Below are 21,464 nucleotides of genomic sequence, written 5' to 3' on the forward strand. Positions count from 1 at the left end.
TATTTGGAGAAATCTTCAAGCTGAGCAAGTATATTTATGACCACGAGTATGATTAAATGACCAAATAACATCTCCGAGCATTTCTGAATGAATTTAAATAAAACTGTCGATAAATCATTCTGAGTGCCAAAAAACAAAAAAAAATAGATTCAGCAATTCATGTGGATCATGTCTATTGGTGCAACACGGATGTTTAAATTAAACAAGCTGATTTCATGCTTTTACAGTGATGCATTTCAAGGGCTATAAATTACCACTGTCGTGGAGTATAAAGTTTTACGCATTAGGAATTCGGTGAGACTGGAGTTTTTGAGAGTTCTAAACATAGGCGTCAAATAAACTGAAAAAGAACTCTGTATCTACAACCAATGCAGATATTTTTCACTCTATTAAGGAAAAAGATCGTTGTCAGCTGAACTTCTGCGTCATAAACAGTAAAGGTAACCGACTCTGTCTCCAAACAGAAGAAAGTGGCTACATAAATCTTGACTGCGAATGTTTTTCAAAAGAAACTAAAAATTAGTCAGTTAGAATACAGGGTGATAGATTTGTTAATAGAAAGATTGGTACTGTATAATCCTCTTAATACATAATTATTATGTATTTATCCAAGTACCTAATTTCATTTTTACATACATTTGCTTTATTTCAACCCTTAAATACTGTTAAATTTATATACACACAAACAATATAACTACTTCCAACTTCATGTTTAAATTTCCCTGAAGTTGTTATGTTTTCTGTGTTTAAGCTTTATAAATTACTCTCTTATAGCTTCAAGAAAAATCTATTTCTGAATGACCTTTCTTCCTTGTTTTACTGATTTTTAACTGGATAGATTATAAAGATGTTCGTCTGTTTCATTTTTGGTTTTTATTGATTTGATAGGAAAACCTATTGATCGACGTCACAATTAATGATAAATATTCGGTTTGTTTTTTTCTGTATCTTCTGTTTCATAGTAAAAGATAGTATGTAACAAGTGGTAGAAATTATTATTATTATTTTCATAATAACTGGTTAAATGACTACTAGCTGCCCTGATTGATAGGATAGAATACAAGATCCTTGATCCGTGGGTTTTCCCGGAAGCGAAGAAAATAAAGTTAAATAATATATCCAAATTTCTTCTGTTTTATTGGTAAAAATGCATTGAAATGTAGACATTTGTGAATTTACATTTTAGTGATGTTTTTTGATTCTGCAGACGTGTTTTACGAAGTTTTAAAGCAAATGTCTTCTTGCAGAATAAGTAGTTTTAATCAACCAACCGGATAAGGATCCTTATAAGGATAATTAGTTTTTGTGCATTTTTACTGATAAGCAATTGAGAGACCTGAAGACTGGTTCATTTCCCTGTTTGAATGAAAGTACCCACTGAAGATGACGAAACAGCTTTCAGAATTCCCTGTTTATAAGTATTTTTACAACTGACATAATCCTGTGACCTAATATGATGTGTCTACTGAACTAAGTTATAATGACATTATCCATTGATGATATTTGATGATTATCTGTATCTTGTATTGAATGAAAAAGATGTATTTAATACTAGATTTTGCATCGATGAACTTATGAATATAAACGCTTTAATCTCAGCGAATAAAGGTCCTGGATCTAATACATCATCTGGATAAAATCGTATCACTACTACTACTGTCACTACCATCCAGTTAGACGTCTTTCTAGCTGACTTAGGCCGTTGATAAAGAAATTTTTCAATTAAGGAAGACCCTAAACTATCACCTAGATAAACTAGCAGAAAATTCATCAGAGAATTGAATATTTTTGTACAATTTTTAAAGTTTGCACAAACTAAATGCTCATTGAAAGTCAACAGATGGAATATTGATCTTTGAATAGACATAAAGTATCTAATTATTTCACACAAAATTAATTCTCTGATTTTAGAACTGCATCATCAGAGAAATTCCAATTTAGCTTTCTTTGGGAGTTTAATTCATTTTAAAATAGAACAAGGTTTTTCGAGTACTTTTCGTGCACATTACAAGAAACAATAACAAACAAGCTGTTGTAATGAGTGTCGATAGTCTATTGTTTAACGCACTTTTCATATAAAATGATTTGCTCAGATTTTATTTTAAAGGAGGATTGCAAATTTCTAAAACGGAACAATATTTATTTACGACTTAATTGTTTTGTCTTTTATCGTGGGCTAACACAGGTCAACCGAAATATAATATCCGGATGTTTTTTTCTATTTTACCGATAATGGAAATACATGCTTCTCATCTCCTAATTATCATGAGACTTTTCTCTGATAAACCATGGTAAAATAAGACGAATTAAGCTTCAAGCTTATCATGAAAAGTAGCTGAACAATTACACGAGGTCACTTATATATTCTGAGTGATGTGATTAATTAATTATACATTGATTTATTATACATTTGAGGGTCTCTAAAATAAATGTAAGATAATCTAGTCTGAATCGATCTGGGCGACTGCTTTTCCTTAACTCTTGGACATTCCATTATCCTAGTTCCATATAAACTTTGTTTTCATTATTCTATTTGTTTAGTATTTTTAATTATATCGATGATAACGTAAAAAGATGAACAAGTTTTTCATATTACTAGTCATACAACAATTATGTCAGTTACGTGGTTGAAATGTTCATAGACTGATATCTGTAAATCTTATTACCAATAATTCTCACAGGGATATATTAACTTTGACAAAAGTAATTTATGACACAGTAAATTTCTATGACTATGGTAGCTGTTATTGAAGTATAGATTACTTAGTAGTTTGTTTACAATATATAACAAAATGACTTAAACAGAACTTTTAGCAAATGAAATGATAATGTCAATGAAATTTAATTTTTATTACGGTAACATTTAATGATATTGTTATCTGCTTGGAAAATAGATAAACCTATGAGTTTTCATAGGAATATTATATTTCTATAGAGTTTCATAAAAATCATGATTTTAATTTTGTTTTCCATGATATTTTCTTCAACAAAGTCTGAACAGATTATAATAAGTTAATGGTTCTTAAATTTATTCACTAAATACTTTTTGTACATGTACTTTCTCGCATTATATTACTTTTCTTTGACTTATATGACCGTTAGTCCAAATAATGCTTATCATAATTATGTGCATACTCACTTGTAAAACACGGATTTAGTACTTACATCACTTGCCAAATTGTTAACAATTAAAATCAATATTATCTATATTTCATGACTCACTTTCGTAAGGTTTTGTTTTTTTGAAACATAGGTTTCTGATAAAGAAATTTTAAAATAACACACTTTACCGATTTTCATAGCAATCAGAAAAATATTGTAAAAGAAGAGCAAAGATGAAGAAACATAATAAAGGAATATATTTTATGTATTTAAAACTTGTTAGTTGTTAAGATAGTAATCAAGTTTTCTATTTGGATTGACCTTTAGAAATAATATAATTAAAAAGATACAAATATCACTAAATGACTAAGTTTGAATCACTTCAAAATAAGTGAAATTTAGAAGTTCCATATAGATTAGAGATTCAGTAATCCAATCTAGGCATTAGTTAAGTGATACAGACAGTGAGTTAATGTTTCCCTATCATAATAAGTCCGTTTTGTATGATACCAGCTAATGAGTGATATGACTGATTAATGACAATTTATAGCAGCTAGAAGTGTAGTTCAAATAAACTATACACATGACGATAGTTTTCTTTGTTCAAATCATGGTTTTCAGTGCTTTTAAATACAATCATCACTAAAGGTCAATGTGTATAAATATATATTCTCTGTTTTTTTTTGGAATACTCACTAGACAGTGGTGAATGGCTTTTGGCTACCCTAGAATTGTTTCATTTCCTAAATCACCAAGTCAGATAATAGCGAATAACATTCCCAAGTCAAAATATTAACTGGTATAAAATAGATTCTAAAAATTCTTTACCGTAATTTGGACTATGTACAAATGCTATAATTTCGCTTAGTATTTAATTAAGAGAGTTATTTATAAATTTAAAAACTACTATCTGTCTGATGCAACATTTGCTGGTTGTATAGTTTATGAATAAATGCTCCTCATAGGAGTTTGATAACAAATTTTTAATCTTGAAAAAAATTATAATTTCTACTGAGAAATTTTTTGTTTTCAATAGTTCTTCAGTGGATATTAGCTGTTGACATAAACTAAATTTAAACTATATCAAACCTCAAAACATCTACTTAAGTGCATATATACGTTGTATCAAAACTACTCAGGTCAAACAATTCGTCCATTAGAAAATAAACAAATGACAGAAGTTTCGAGAATAAAGATAAATGTAGTAATAGATTTTATTTACACTGAAACGTTACATGAATTGTTTAAGACGTATTTTAATGTATTTTAAATTTTATTTTATATTTTTATACTTCATATTGTATATTCCACTTTCATTTTATATACAAAATCTATGAGTTGGCTTAGATTAAACAAAATCATGAAATGTGTTTCTAATCAATAATAAAACTGCTTTTCTTATGATTACAACATTATTAAAGGTTTATGAGTCTTTTCTATGATTTGTCAGTAGATTGTTGGTTTGATGTTTTTAATCTATTAGTTGGCTTGTTCATACAACTAGTTAAAATATAGCAAGCAGAAAGGATTGCTTATCTAAAGAATGACTTGATTCCTATGTTTTTAGTTTTCAAAATATCCACTAATTTGTCCATCATATTGATGTTATTTGGTCTCAAGTTGATTTTTCAACGTTATATTAAAAAATAAATATGTGTATTTTCAAAAAAGTGTTTTGCAATTGAAATCACTTTAAGGATCAGTAGTAACAACAAATAAATCCTCATCCAACATATCCTTCCAGGGTGCACATTTATGGACGTTTGAAACGAAGGTGATAAGTTTTAGGTTACATGAAAACCACGAAGTTTGAATCGAACAACTGATTTATTATACATTTAAGCTAATGATGATTTAGCTGAACTAGAGTTGATTGTTGATATTCAATACACTGAAGGTCACAAGAGTAAGGTAACCTTATTTTATTTGAAAATCACTGCCCACAAGGGAATGACATTAGTTAGTCAAAATAAGCAATTATATTTGTTTATAATGTTTAGCCTCACTTGAAATGTGTGTTTTCTGATAAGCTTCCTTAAATAGAACCATTTTACCGACTTCAGGGTATAATATTGATGAAAAGTATACTTACCGAATTAAATTAGGACAAATTATGGGCACAAAATGAACGGAATGAATGGAAAGAAACTTTAAAACGTTCTACAGATGTAACATAGATGTTCACTCTTGTCTACGTTATTTTAGATGACTAGATAGGCAAGTTAGTTTCTTATCACATGTACTAGTAATTATTTCTTTATCATCTTACTCATAATTTGGAAAAAATATGATCGTCTTTTCTGTGTATACGTGTTGTGAATAAAAGAGTTTAGGACGATAAGTTATATGTTTAAAAAAACATTTAAATTGACTCCTCCACTACACTTATCCTACTTTTAACTTAATTACTTGACTACTTACCTACCCACCTACTTTTTTTCACTTATCCATATAGTTATAAATGATCTCTTAACATTTTCATTCTCTAGACAATTGACCTTTAAATAAACTTTTGTAGAATTGTTATTATCAGTAGTAAATGTTGTAATTACCTTTTAGAAGTTTTTTCGGATAAATGGAGAATGAAGAATGGCAACACAAAAAATGAACATGAAAAAAAGAAAACTATCATGGCAATAGAGTATATAGTATGAAGATGTAAATACTTGTCAGAATATGGTTAATCTTGTAATCTGTTTATCTTATAATATAAACTTACTTTATGCAATAAGTAGATATCCAAGGTACCTGAATTAATACCTAAAGCTTTTAACAAGAATTGTTTTTTGAGCTGATAATCGTAATAACACCGAATGTAGTGTAATATACTATTTTATCTTTTTGCTCACTTGTCTTTATGTTTAGACCATAAATATTCACAAAGCATTATTTTACGTACGGATAACTATTTTCTCAAGGCTACGTGTTTTTCCGAACAATACCTTACTGTTATTCCACTTAAGAGAAAACTACATCACTTTAACCTAGGGTAGCTGATACATTGATATTTGTGATTCTTTTCTACTAACTATTTGAACAGTGTATATAAAGACTAAATTTTACTAAAACTATTTAAGAGAATTTATTTCAAGTCAAATAAGTTAACTTCCGAAATTTAAATATCCTTGCACCTTTTTAGTTCATGGAAAAAAAAAGATTTTTTAACACAGTAGATTGAAGGATTCATTTTGATATTACCATTTATGAAGAGTTATGTCATTTGATGAAATAGATTTATTTGTCACTGATAGTTTTTATTCCTTAAGTAACTCAGAACCGAATGATATCATTCATGCTTGACAAATTTTCTATTTTTGTTACTAAAATATGATTATCGATGGTGATACATTAATTTCCGATTTTTTTTTCTAAACAATCAAATCACATCATGATGTTTTGAGCATATGAAGGTGTGGTAAGTAGTAAAATAATGTTTAGTTTGTTTAGCCCTTTGTTTATCTTGGCTACTAATAATAATTTAAGAAAACATGCTATCTTATATTTTCTTATTCTTAACAGTAGTTAAAACAATGATATTTTCAGTGGCTTGTAGCATTAGTTATGTTTCGAGTAAAAGAGTATTTGGTATATTAACCCTTCTTTAACTCATGATCCCAAAATAATTTACTCGTAGTTTATGATTGGTTTTGACATGAAATTCAATGATGAGCCTGTTGAAACATGTGCTTAATACTGAAGTTGCTCATTATATTTTCCTAAAGGCCAACCATTAAAAAGGCCTTAACTTCATGCTTCCAATATCTTAAGAGATAAGATAGGTGTTTTTCGAACTTTACGAATGACCATCATGATTCAGCGCTGTAGGAAATTTTACTACTAAACGGATATTCTTCAGAATCCTTATCATTCATCGACTGTTACACCCAATCACATTCTTGTTATGAGTGTAGCGTCTATAACCAAACTCTATATTAGTACATTTTTTCAAAACTTAGTATCATGAATTGACTATGTCTCAAAAAGATCTAATAAAGAATTTATAAATAATTAATCATATTTATGAGTGACAACTGCATCGGATATCTGTCTCTGACCTTTGAAATAAACAGAGATTCATTTGTGGTCATTGATGGATTGTTAAGATACCTTTCAAGTCTCTGTGTGTAATTCGTCATCTATTATTTTACAATTTACCTCAAATTAAAAAAAATTAAGTTGTGAATAAGACAAGTAAAATCTTACTGAATAAGTGGAAAACATTTCTAAAACAACCTAACAGATTGAATTACATTTTTCGAAATACAGTTACATTTTATCAAGTGGAAAAATTGATAGTCACAAATCAATTACTGAATCCTATTTCACAAAAAAAGTTTTTTTTCCGTATCATAAATTGAAGTAATCTAATTATTATGAGAAGAGGAAACACCTACTTGTAAAATTGTTGGACAGAAGGTATATATAATATTCTATCTAATCAAATATTTCATGTATGCCAAATGTGCTATAGACATACACGTACGCATAGATTTCATTAATAGTACAGTGTTATTATTCCAAAGAATATATTTATATATGTTATTAATAAATGATGGAATTTTTCATTAGATCTTTTTTAAGATGAAAAAGAAGTTAGTGTATTAATGAACACCAATAAAAAATAATTTGCAAAATATCAACAAAATGTTTCCAAAGTAATTGCATAATTTTAAGAAGAATAAGTAATGAAAAACTATAATAACAAAGAAAATGAAAGTTAATAGCAATAATTTTTGAGAACTAACTTTATGTTTAGTGTTTTTTTTTTGGGGGGGGTGTCTTAATGTAGCCGCTACTTATTTGTCAATACAGATGAATGCGACCCAAAAGGTGTTTGGGTTGTTCTATAAAATCATTAGGTTATATGGACTAAAAGAAGCTGTCTTCTTGCGAATGTTATAAATACTATGGTACACAAGTTTTATTGGTACTAAGTTGATAATATTTTGTAGTTATTGCGTGCCGTGTAAGTATAAACCAATTAATTATAATAATTGTGTACACACCGGTAATGCTTGCTTTTCAGGATTGTTAAGGCTAGCTTAACAATGATAGATACAGTTTGTCAATAAATTTGGTTTGGTTGAGTGTTTCATATAGATAAGTTTAATTTGAAGATTGTTTTCATTACTTGATAACATCAATAAGAGAACCCTTGAATAGTAAATATCCTTGTACAACTGTTTCGTTGTAGCCAATCTTTAACAATGATTAGCCACGACTCAGTAAGAGATCAGACCCTGTGTCTTAAGGTCTTGCAGCAAGTCTCTGCCTAAAGGCCACTATATTGCAAACAAATGGTCTTCATCTATAACTTCAGTTAACTAACGATTTGACTTAATAATCTCCTCTTGTTACCGGTATTTAGATGTCACGCTCCCAAGATATCTGTAGTTCACCAGTTCCTACTTCTTACTCGTTAATCTTTCCACGCCATGTGATGGTGTCTATTCTAAAGATAGTACGAACTAAAGCTCGGGGATATTAATAAATGTAAGTTATTTTGCTCCAGTATAAATTAGTTTCCATGATAATGTCTCCTTAATGAGCAGCTATACGAAATCACCTTAATACCAGTGTCTGGAGACTTCTCTACCTAAATCACGTCAATGTAACTTATAAGTAACTATGAATAATAGTAATCACTAGTATAATACTTTTTAATTAAGTCAATTGACACAGAAAAATGCTTTATTGATCTTTTTGTGTGGTATTTTCAGCACATCAGCAGAAATTAGAAATGAGTGATTTCAGAGTCTGAGCTACAATAAATGAATGGTGTTTTTGCTTCTTAATTTTGTTTGTTTCTGTTTTTCATTTTATTGTCTTAAATGTCTTAAGAAAAACTTTTTCATAGTGAAGATGTTGATCATGATTACTAGCTGCTCACTTTATTCGTATATATATATATATTGATGAATCCGCACACATGTATTTGTGACATTATGCGATGGGATATTTACATATGTGTTAAGAATAAAATAAAAAGAGAACTTATCTGTATTTATGGTCGTCGCTTTACGTCTAACAGTTTTTCACTACGGTCATTTAATATCATTGTTATAATTCTTGCTGTTGTTTTCATCTCTGATTAATATTTCATCAGTGTTTCCGTACTACCGTGATCCACACTTCACTGAGACGTAAATAGAAGTAAATATGAATAATACATTGTCAGCTGATTTGGAATACTATTACTTCATAAGCATTTTAAAATGTCACCTAATAACATAAGTATTACTAGTAAGTTATTACCCTTGTATTATATCTCCCGGTCGACGTTATCAACACATTTTACCATTCAATGTGAGTGTTGTTTTCTAAACTTTTATCAATTTTTCCGTTCATTTGGCGTAATTTTCATCAAATACTTCATTTCAGGCTGCTGGAGTAATTCACAGATGTTTGGTTTGAAAGCCCAAGAGACAAGTAAAATAAAAATCATAAAAGTTAGGATTTAGAATCCCCAATGAAAATCGCTCTCTAATATTCAGCTCTTACTCATTAAATAAATGAAAAGATAACTGAAAATGCTGAATAAAATACACTCATTTGACATCGAGAATGTTGTAGACAATCGAAAGCTATTTTCCAAGTTATTTAAAAAAAACTATCTCTTTCAATTTTTTTCCATCTATGTTTTCTCTTTGAAGAAACCCATAGTATACAATTCTAGGAAGCAACAATAATGGTAATCGTTTGGGATTATATATTTATTATTAAATACGCATAGAGTATGTGGAAAAATGTCTTCCACATTGATTGCATTAGAAACTAACGTAACGACAGAGTATTTACTCTGGAATTAAGTACTAAACACACATCGAACTAGCAGTTCAAATAATACACTGATTATCATAAACAGTTATCTGTATATATCTGGTGAATTTTACTTGTTTAAGAAAAACAGACAGTTTTATAAAGATTTTCTTTTTGATTCAAGAATATTTTATTAGTATTAGCAAACTTTCAAACTCCTTCAGCTATGTTTACATATATAATGAAATAAAAGATGTGCTTATATATTTTCAATAGTGAACGTTTGAATTAAATGAAGATACTTTTCTGTCTACAATCTTATAGTTTAATAGAGAAACATATAACATTCCATGAAAACTAACCGTTTGTGGAGTTGTGCCTTAATCGAATATCCACTTCATTTCAAAACACAAAAAATTAGGTTAGAATTTAAAAACTGGAAGCAAAATGTCTTAAAGTAACAATATAGTAGAAGCTGTCTATCGATATATTAGATGATTTCTCAACTATTAAAATTACTATAATATCCACAAAAACCCCTCTCGATGTTTCTTTTACTTTTTTGTGTATTCATTAACCGGTTATTTGAACCCTATGCATTTCATATCCTTTCCCAATTTGTTCATTGTTTTCATACATTCTGTACATAACCTTCTAAAGCTAATTTTTAATAAGAATTAATGTCGTCTAATAAACTGCTGTAAACAATCAATAATGAACAATACCTGTATTTTAGTTTGAAATACCTCAATATTACTCATCAACGTACACAAATAAGATTGAATTCAAAACTTTTATTTGACACGATAATTCTTATACTGGTTCAATGATTCGAAAGCTGACTATGGTTTGTGGTGAAAATCGTAAAATCATAAAAAATTCTGAGCAAAACAACCTTCACGTGTATTATTTGGCAAGCATTTAATGGATCTATGATTAAAATATTAAATTTAATCATTTAAATTACAATGTGTAATTGAAGTTTTTTAAATAAAATGACCAAGATGTCACCAGTTGCTTTAATTTTGTGTTCAATAGATTGTTAACAGCAATAATTTTCATCTAAATGGATCAAATATCTAAAGTATTTTGAGGCTTTTTCATTACTTATTTACACGTATAGTCAATTATTTACAATGGCAAATATAAAAAATGATATTGTGTATTGGTTTCAGTTTTTCCAATCACTCACTTTTAATATTCTGATCAGAGCAATAACTACTAACCATTTTGGAACATAAATACAATGTAGATAATAGTTTTCAGAAACCAGATACTTCGAAACTCAAGTGTTAAATGCTTGAAATCATTGGTAAATAAAGCTGATTTGTATTGTTAAGATAGTATTAGATAAATTATTATATTTTGAAGTTTAATCAACCTACTCTATTTTTATAGAGTGTTTCAGTAATGTTCCATTTTTGTGATTCCAGTTACATGTACTATTGTCCTTGCTACTATAGACTGCTTGCGAAAACTCACAAAACATTTTTAGAAAACCCTGAAATCAACTTACATGCTTCAAAATTGTATAGAACTCATTAGACTTTTGTTTCCAATTTTTAAACACTGATTGTCATTAAAATGAGTTACTTAACATTATCATACAATAACATGGAACATTTCCAATTTTACGACAATAAGACGTTCTGTTCCACTTCAACATACTGCTGTTGAATTCAATGTATCTTGAATACATTGAGTAAGATATTTGGTTTAGTTAATGGATGTAACGCAAAATAATAAAAAAAGGCTAATAACTAATACTTTAAAGTTGATAAAATTATATTGTAGGTATTATATTGCTCAAACCGGTAAATTGAGAATAGCTCTAGGGATAGCATAAAATAGAAGTTGTGTAAATAGATCGATCTTGTGGATTATCATGTCATTTACATAGGTTAGAAATACAGTTTATTATGCTTATACATAAGTAGATTAATCGAACTCTACTAGTTACTTGAGGACTATCCATATCTTCTTATAGTTCTTGTTTATCACTAAAAACTAAACATGAAATGTAAAATATCATAGTATTGTGATTGTTATATTATTTATAAAATTGTATGTTTTGATCAATGAATATTCACTTATGCTTGAGACAACAGTATTGTTTTGTTTCTGAAATCAAGTGATTCAACTGGCAAAAATATTCTCAGTTGAAAAACATGTCAACGTAACCGTATGATCTATTAGTAAATTCATTTCTCTTCCTATGTTAAAGTAATTATTAGGAAAAGAACAATTATTCGAGGAATCATAAAATCATAATACTGTAAAATTATGGAAACTAACTGAATACTACATTGAGGGAATTTCCTATTTGGAACCCAACTGTTGAGTAGATTCAAATATACTATAAATAACCGAGTATTTTTAGTAACTTCTTCAGCAAAATTTTGGATGAAGAACATGCACCAACAGACTGGAAAGAAGGACTTCTGATCAAGATACCAAAGAAAGGCGATCTTAGCAAGTGTGATAAGTACAGGGGCATCACTCTCCTCTCAATACCGGGAAAAGTCTTCAACAGGGTATCGTTAAACAGAATGAAGGACTCCGTATATGCCAAACTTCGAGACCAACAGGCTGGATTCCGTAAGGATCGATGAAGTACAGACCAAATCGCAACTCTACGGATCATTGTGGAACAATCAACCGAATGGACAGGACAACACTATGGAGGCTTCTTCGACACTACGGCGTGTGTGAGAAGAAAGTCAATATCATACGCGATTCCTATGATGGATTAAAGTGCAAAACCGTGCATGGAGGACAGTTGACAGACTCGTTCGAGGTAAAGACTGGTGTCAGGCAAGGTTGCTCACTCCCACTCTTTCTCCTGGTGATCGACTGGATCATGAAGACGTCAACATCTGGAGGGAAGCACGAGATACAATGGACGGCTAGGATGCAGCTGAACGATTTAGACTTCGCAGATGATCTGGCTCTTCTATCACACACCCAACAACAAGTGCAGGATAAGACGACCAGTTTAGCAGCAGCAGCAGTAGTCTTTAACATACAAAAAGGGAATAGCAAGATTCTCTGATACAACACAACATGTACCAATCAAATCACACTTGACGAAGAAGCTTTGGAGAGCGTAAAAACTTCTACATATCTGAACAGCAACATTGATGAACACAGTGGATCTGATGCAGATGTGAAGCAAAAGCAGCATATCTACAATTGAGGAACATCTGGAACTCAAAACAACTGTCAATCAACACCAACGTCAGGATTTTCAATACAAATGTCGAGATAGTCCTAATGTATGGGGTGGAAACCTGGAGGACTACGAAAGCCATTATCCATAGGATACAGGTGTTTAATAACAGTTGTCTACGTAAAATACTTCAGATCCGTTGGCCAGACACTATCAGCAACATTCTACTGTGGGAGAGAATAAACCAGATTCCAGTGCAGGAGGAAATCAGGAAGAAGCGCTAGAGGTGGATAGGACACACATTGAGGAAATCACCCAACTGTGTCACAAGGCAAGCCCTCACATGGAATCCTGAAGGCCAAAGGAAAAGAGGAAGACCAAAGAACATATCACACCGAGAAATGGAGACAGACATGAGAAGAATAAACAAAGATCGGATAGAACTAGAAAGGAAGGCCGAGAACAGAGTGGGTTGGAGAATGCTGGTCGACAGCCTATGTTCCTTTGGGGGTGTAAGTAAGTAAGTAATTTTTAGTAACTTCTACCCTTCAATGAATCGAAAACTCTAGGAAAATTATGGTAGTAGAACCTACTAGTTTTATGCCACCATTTGATATTTTTTCGTGTTAACCTTGAGACCTATTTGTTCATCTTTTCAATTGCGGTTTAAAGCGGTACTACACTCATTCTGTTAATCACATTTCTCTTATTGAATAATTATGTGACTTCAAGGAAAATTCCTAAACTATTTAGATGGATAATCCTTTTTGACCAAAATGGTTTTGCGCGTGTTTTTATCCAGTTTATCGATTGTTTATTATACAGAAAAATTAAATTCTAAATATAAGTATATTTTATGATATTATTACATTAGCTTTATGCTTGTTATCAGATAGGATTTTGTCAGAAATAGTTTAACTTATCTCAGTAGTTGGTCATCTTTCAGTATTCCATTCGCCAAATGTGTATTTGAAATCTGTTGACTCGGCATTATGTGATGAGTTGCAATAACTCGACTTAAAAAATTGTCTACCAGTTAGTACGTATATCATTGTCTTTACAAATATCCTTGGTTAAAAGTCCGTTTTGATACGCAGTATCTGATTCATTTTTCAATTACTTATCACAATATTTTTCTAACCATAATATAGTGAACTTTATTCAGGTTACCACATGTTTTTAGGCTTACAGGTTCACAAAAATATGTAAAAGTTACACCAATGAAAGTTAATTTCTTTGGTAATCAATTTACAAATTACTTCTTTGCTTAATCTTTTCACAGAAACAAATCTTTCAAGTTTTGAATGTGTAATTACTTGAATCTTAATTTCAGTACACTTAATTTAAACTGCAAGTTGATATTTTTCTTCAATAGATATTAGTCAAAATAGTATGGAGATTATAGTGATACAAAAATATGTATTTTTTAAGCCCCTTAATGTAGAGAATTCAATAGTGAATTAGCGTTAGAGCTATTAGAGTCAATCGCAAGAAATGAAAGTTCAACACTGACAAAATTCTGATATAGGTTTATGGTAGTCGTCAGAGCAATCCAATGTATTAGTATTCCAAAGCAGTCAAATAATTCCTCTCCCATAAACACGAGGCGATCATCAAATGTTAACCATTGTTATTTACTTACCCATCAGTATTGATCAACTATGATAATTAGTGTGATCAAAACACGCGAAAGCATAGTGTTTAGTGTCGTATGACTCAGGAGAAATTTTACAATATTTGGTATCATATTTGCAAATTATCGGTGGAATAATTATAAATACAGTTGTACAGCTTGAGTGAATAATATAGACGTGAAGGAAATTTTCTTTACTGAATTTCCATTGATTTGTTTATGTACAGTTATTAACAAAGTATTATGTAAAATCAACATGATTCACAACCCTCTCCTTCGTAATGCTACAGCTACAGCTGCAGACTCTAGGATTAAAATACTCACTTCTGATCCATTCGTCGTATATCTTTATAAACGATCGTTAATCAGGAAAGAAAGCAAGATCATAGGATTTCGTTCAATCATTTGATCATTTCATATCAGTGCTGTTCAGTGGGTGTTATGGTTATAGTTAAGATAATGCGACAAAATCTTGAGCCCTTTACAGAGCCTTTTCTTACACATGTGAATGAATGTTAGTTTGCTTAATTTTAGACTGCAAGTTAACAATGATAGTGAATACCATTGAAAGCAAGAATTATTCTCATTATTGTTGATTGTATTATTATTTACTAGTTCGGATTATTTAGCGTACTTACAAACACATTTTTTCACTGTAAGTTTTGATGCATCACGCAGTTGCCTAATTAATTATGAAAACATAATTAGTGCATATTAGAAAAATATTTTCTGCATTCCATAAAGTTGTTATACAATCTTGAACTTTATAAATACATATTCACACACCACAGTCTCTGCTTTTCTCTTTTATTCAAGGCAAATTCAAATAAGCAAGACAACAAATTTTATTCAGGTCAAACTTCTGATAACAAACTCATTTGTCGATTGTAACTACTTCTTACAAAACATTACCTTTTTCTTACCAGACTTTAATTGTTGTATTGATTTCCAAGCACACTGAAATATCTTGATAGTTTTCACTACCTTCATTATCCTATTAATATATACTCAATATCAAGCCCTTCAAACCCATCGTTAATTCAAGAAATAGAGTGGTTAATTCATGTTTCACATGTTGGTTGTGTTATAAGTAGAACTCAAGCACTTATTATTTAAAAATTTTGTGATCTTTTATTTCTGATTTCAAAATCTGTTTTTAAGTGACTTAGGAGATTAACAACTTTGGTGAACGGAAGTGAATTCCGTATAGATTTAATCACAATGGAGAACTATATAGACTATATGAGCGATCATAGTTTTCGAAGATCACGCTATATACGATACAGTTGACACGATCTGAATGAAATAATAACGATGATTACATCTACCGAACCAGATTTATTTATGGTCATGAAAAAAAGAATGTGTCAGACTCTAGTATGAACTCACGACGGGGACATTGCATTGCACCTTTCTGGTGGGTTGATATTATTATCTGCGATGCCTTTTCATATTTAAAATTTGCTGAGAGGCCTTCACACATAGGAAGTGTGAAATAACGAACGTTAATTATTTCAACCAACATTTTATAGCACAGATAACTGCCAGTGCCTCTTTTATTCATTACACATAATAACTTAATGAATGCATTGAATAGTATAATCTTAACTTCATGATTTTAAACTGTGTGGTATCATTGTTATGATCTTCAATTTAGCTTCAAAATTTAAATGAAGATCTCACATTGGATCAATAATTAAGCTTTTAGCAACTGTTTGAATCCATGTGGTAGATATTACTACACATTAATGTTTTGACAACCGTTAAAAATAGTTAAATAAAATGGAAAGTGTGAAAATACTCTGCATTTGTCATTTATTTATTTATCTGTACGTAACTCTTGTAACTATTTTTCACCAAGGTACCTGAAAAATTTCATTTGGTCACGTGTCATCACTTTATCTAATAAACATATGCATACATCTACAGAGAAAATAGACAGATTGTGTGTAGACCTATCTACCTATACATATGTAAGTTAATGTGCAGAAGATGCGCATTATCGATTTGTTATGATACTGTCTTGTAATTGATAAAGAATTATTTGATTTTCCACAGTTTTACTATGCTACTGAATTACTGTATTGATCGCATTCTCTTATCTTCCGTTAATCTTCTTCATATCACGCTTAAACAAGTGAAAGTCATGCTTAATGTTCGAATGAAGTCATAAATTAGGAATTAAGCTTACTAGGATATGTAGGACAAGAACTGTTCTCTTGTCTAATTATCATTCGAATCGATTAAAAGAAGCGTTATAGTGTTATTAGATTAAATGATGAAAAACATGAAAACTTCTGAACACCATAAGAAAAGGTAAGTAATTTTGGTGCAGTTTTACCAAACAAATATTGTTTGAAGGTTGACCTATAATGGTAATCAGGCTAAGGTTTGTATACGCTTCAATTGTTTGAACCTGCGTTGCCTTCTATAAACTGACCAGTAGGTAAATTTCAGTCTTCAACCAACATGGGTCACTTGAAACTTGGATGAGATATCTAAGTGTCATCCAGAGCTGACTATACTCCATGTTATTGATGGTTCTACTATTGAAAGAAGAAAATATTCGCAGGATATTTGGTCGGTAATGTCTTCAATTACTTGTTTTAGGACCAGTGGTTGAAAAACATCTTGGATAGGTGAGGTGTATTAAGTAAAGAATATAAGTTATTTGTTGAAAAAATGTATCGAATCAGTTATCCACACTTTGTGGCACATATTTAAAGTCACTGCCTAATTCAGTTCACTGCAGGGATGATGCATACATTAAATATTAAACTGTTTAGAAGCTCGTGACAATTAGTATGATCTGCCACAGATCACTAGGTTCTCTATATGAGCCCTAGCAAACAGTTAGAAATTTAAATTACATTAATAAATACTCCTTTTAGAAGGCTAGATAAATAATTTATGTCACTGTGGTATAGAATTTTTCATTTAGTCTTCAAAACATTTCTAGTCTATTATTTAAGTTATTTACCATAATCTTTTCTTGCACTACCATTACAAATAATGATATTGATTCTGTTTAACGTTTTCTATTCAAAGTGGGACCACTTATACTGCTAGACTCGTAAAAAAATGTGTTTATGTTGTCATATTTAGGTTTATGGATTCTAAGTTGAAAAAATCTCCAATATTTTATCCCTTTTGAAAGTTTAGTTCTTCATTAAAAAAACTCCTTTTACTTATCTTTATTAACAAGCAGAGTTCATTCGTTTACTTCTTGACTCCGTCTTAAATATGCGGAGCAATAAATAACGTTTTAAGCTCTATAAGAATGTCTTCTGAATCCGAGTCCTCAAACGGTTTAGGTACTTTGGAATGCTACTGTTGGTAGTAGTTTGTATACTATTATAGTGTTTATTATAGAATTCTCTGTCAATTTGCAACTTCCATGAAATAACTTACATTTTTAGTTGAATTCAAGTCACGTATAAAGCTGAAATTCTAAGGACTATCTTTAAAGTTCAGGGGGTTTTATGCATGTCATCTCTCTATTGTTTGTTAGATGAATCTCACAAATTAGCTAACTATTGAAGAATACGATATTTTGACGTTCAGAAATATTGTCACTGAATTACGACAAGCACTGAAGAGTGATGTAAATAGCTTCCGATTACTCATGTATTTCACTAGTATAGAAACAACAAATTTTGAGTTTAAACGTATTAAAAAGAGTTATGTTTGCACTGAATGAAAATAGGTGTGAGAAAGAGAAAGTATAATTATTACCTTAGCCTAAAAACATTTACACAGTCGACTCTGATCTGAACAATAATCACTAACCCCCACAAACACTACCCATAAACTTTAAGGAACTCCTTTAAAAAACCAGAAAATTTTACTTCGCAATTTTTCAAAGTGCTTTTTATTGATGATTAGTTATAAACATACTAAAAATATGTCAATAAGTTGATATAGTTGTAACAAGTCATAGACTTATAGAAAACTATAATCTAATGATGTTAGAAATCCTCTGTTTTATGTACTTACTGCTGTGATGAGATATATGTGCTTCATATAACATCGGTTAGGTTGAAATTAGAAATATATACTGTAAACTATAAGTGAGTGTTACTAATATATCAAATAACAAATATTTTAATAATGAAACGTCCAGAATTCGCTCTTAATATAATGTTAAATATTCTGGGACAATATGTATCATTTTTATGCATCATCAAATATCTTACTACTGAATATGTTGGGAAATTTTTCAATTTTATTCTGGTTAGTTTTGAATAGTTCACTTTCGGACTTTATTTGCTTACCAAGATTTATAGGTTACTTTCAATGTCATGTTCATTTGAGAATCATTTTGTTAATTGAATGAAAATAAAAGTTAATCTACAGTATCTCTGGTCTACTACTTCAGTGAATAGTTTAAACGCGTAAGCTGTGAGCTGTACTATCTTCCCTATTAGGTAAAATATACAAAGTGCAAAAATGATATTTGAGTTAAAAATACATTATGGTACTTTATAGTAGTCAGAATAATATTTCACAAGTTTAATTAGAAGTTTTGTTTATTGATTACTTTTAACTGATTCTTTTTAAAATGCTTATCATGATTATTATCAAGACAGATGACTTGGTGGAGACTTCATATTATTTAAGGGTAGTCGCTATCAAGAAACGATATTAGAAAGAGATTTTGTCCCAGTATACGATCCTTTGGTAGTAATCAACCAATATATCTGATGTTACGAAACCCTATTCAGATTAATATGATAACATATAACCACTGAACTTCTACGTCATTATGACTGGTGATTAGTATCATTTGTTTCAAACTTCAGTGAGTTCTTTACTGAGCCACTCAGCTCTTATGGCACAGGTATTTTTTTGTTACTAAATAACGTGATTTCCCGTTGTTTATTTTCTGCAATAGATTAATCGGTTACCGTTCACATAAACGGTACGAGACAGTGATATATCAATGCTGTCAATCAATTAAATTTTAATGTTACTTTGATAAATCCTGTTTAATTGAGGTGTATTATCCTACTTTAAAGAATCCGGATATATTGTCACTCTCACCCAATTTCAACAACATATTAGTTTGTCGTTTAAAAAAATGATCAAGACCTTTTTAACCATTACATGATTTAATACTACACATAAACATGAAGATTTGTTTATTGTTTCCCTTCTGATGTACTAATTAATTAATATTTGGAAAGTGTCCATCCTAAATTTAACAAAATCATTCTTATATTAACCCCATTCTAAAAACCACGTTCGTGAAACACTAGAATTTACTTTTCTGTAAATGTCACTTTTTGATGAAAATGATTTATTACTTAGATGCACCTATACTTTCTATAGAGCAAACCATGGTTGTCTACGGAAATCTCAATGAACTCAAAACACATAGAGAAATAACTATAAATAGGACGAAATATGTGTCCATTCGTGCCTGGTTTATTATAGTTCGTCTAGCTAACAGCGGATTAAACGTTCAGGTCACCTATTTTCTAGCGATTCAAATATTACAACTAAATCACCTGGTTTGGAGTTGCCTAAACTGAATAATTATGAATGCTAATCGTACTGTATTCATACACTATTATAAAACAGTCACATATTATTGAAATACCAAATATTGGAAAACCCGAACAGAAACACTTCAATTCTCTCCACATCTTCCTTTCGATCTATCATTTGATGAAATGGAGGTCAAATATTCTGGAATTCAGGCTCCTGATATATGATGAATGGGAAGATGATTGTAGCTAGTGAACTGGTGGAAAACTTTGATGACTGAATATGAGTGATAGATATTGACTGTTAGCAACAGTTTTGAGAGTATGTGTTTAATGATTGTGATTCGAAAATATGTTAAAGAGATAACTGTTGTAACGTCGCACATTTGGTGCTAGGAATTCCATACTACACCAAAACTTTACAGCATTGAGTAGAACTATGATTATTGCTGTCATTATTAATGTTACTATTATCATTATCACCATTATTATTATTATTATTATCATTATTATCATTATAAAAGGTGGTGTTCTAAATTTTGAGACCTATATTATGAACCTCATCTTAAAGGTTGCCTGTTGAGGGGAATGGTATTCTTTTTTTTTCTATTTAAATGGTATCAGTTTTATTGCATAAGAAACTAACATTCTTATAACAATGAGATGCCTTAGTAAAGAAAATAACCTTTTTTAACAATTCTGGTCAGACTTCATCATACTCGAGTGGAAATTTCCTTATAAACCACAAAAATCGGATCATGGTTATCCTTTTCCAGTTAGTTATGATAATACTACCCGAGCAAATGAATATAAATCCCCGATTCCCAATAACATCTATAACTGAAAATTGTAGAAAGCTCTGTGCTCAATAAATTTGGATGCGGTTGATAACTGTCTCATACCCGATATGGATTGAACTCCAATGGTTACGGCGTCCCACTAGAATTCCACCGCAGGCAATAGATGAAGGGTTGCACATGATCATGGATTGATTGAAGTCATGCATTAACAACATTGGGTGTCGGCTAAGTGATCTATAATTTAAGTGTCCATGCGCAAGACTGAAGGTCCTGTGTTTGAGTCTTGATCGTGAGATTTTTGATGTGCACTGCTGAGGAGTCCAATGCCAGGGTGAAACGGCCGTCCAGTGCTCCCGAGTTCCCAATGGTGGATTATGTTAGATCAACTGGTAATTTCAACTGCAAAATTACTACAATCTCTACTAATCCTCCACACGAAGCGTATTTACTAGGTAATTTCCAGGTGATTGGAATTTTTTCTTTAATTGCTGTATGAAATATAATGTGGTCAT

At 30.5% G+C, this 21,464-nt stretch overlaps 1 protein-coding gene across 1 annotated transcript in view; it reads left to right on the forward strand.

The window, feature by feature from the left end:
• Positions 1 to 21,464, forward strand: part of Smp_141830 (transcriptional enhancer factor (tef) related) — a gene marked incomplete at its 3' end in the record, with an annotated part of 45,731 nt that overhangs the window by 6,300 nt on the left and 17,967 nt on the right. The window contains exon 3 of the mRNA XM_018788546.1: positions 16,525 to 16,636. The remainder of the gene's footprint in view (positions 1 to 16,524; positions 16,637 to 21,464) is intronic.

Source organism: Schistosoma mansoni, chromosome W (assembly GCF_000237925.1).
Source record: "Schistosoma mansoni strain Puerto Rico chromosome W, complete genome".
Taxonomy (NCBI): domain Eukaryota; kingdom Metazoa; phylum Platyhelminthes; class Trematoda; order Strigeidida; family Schistosomatidae; genus Schistosoma; species Schistosoma mansoni.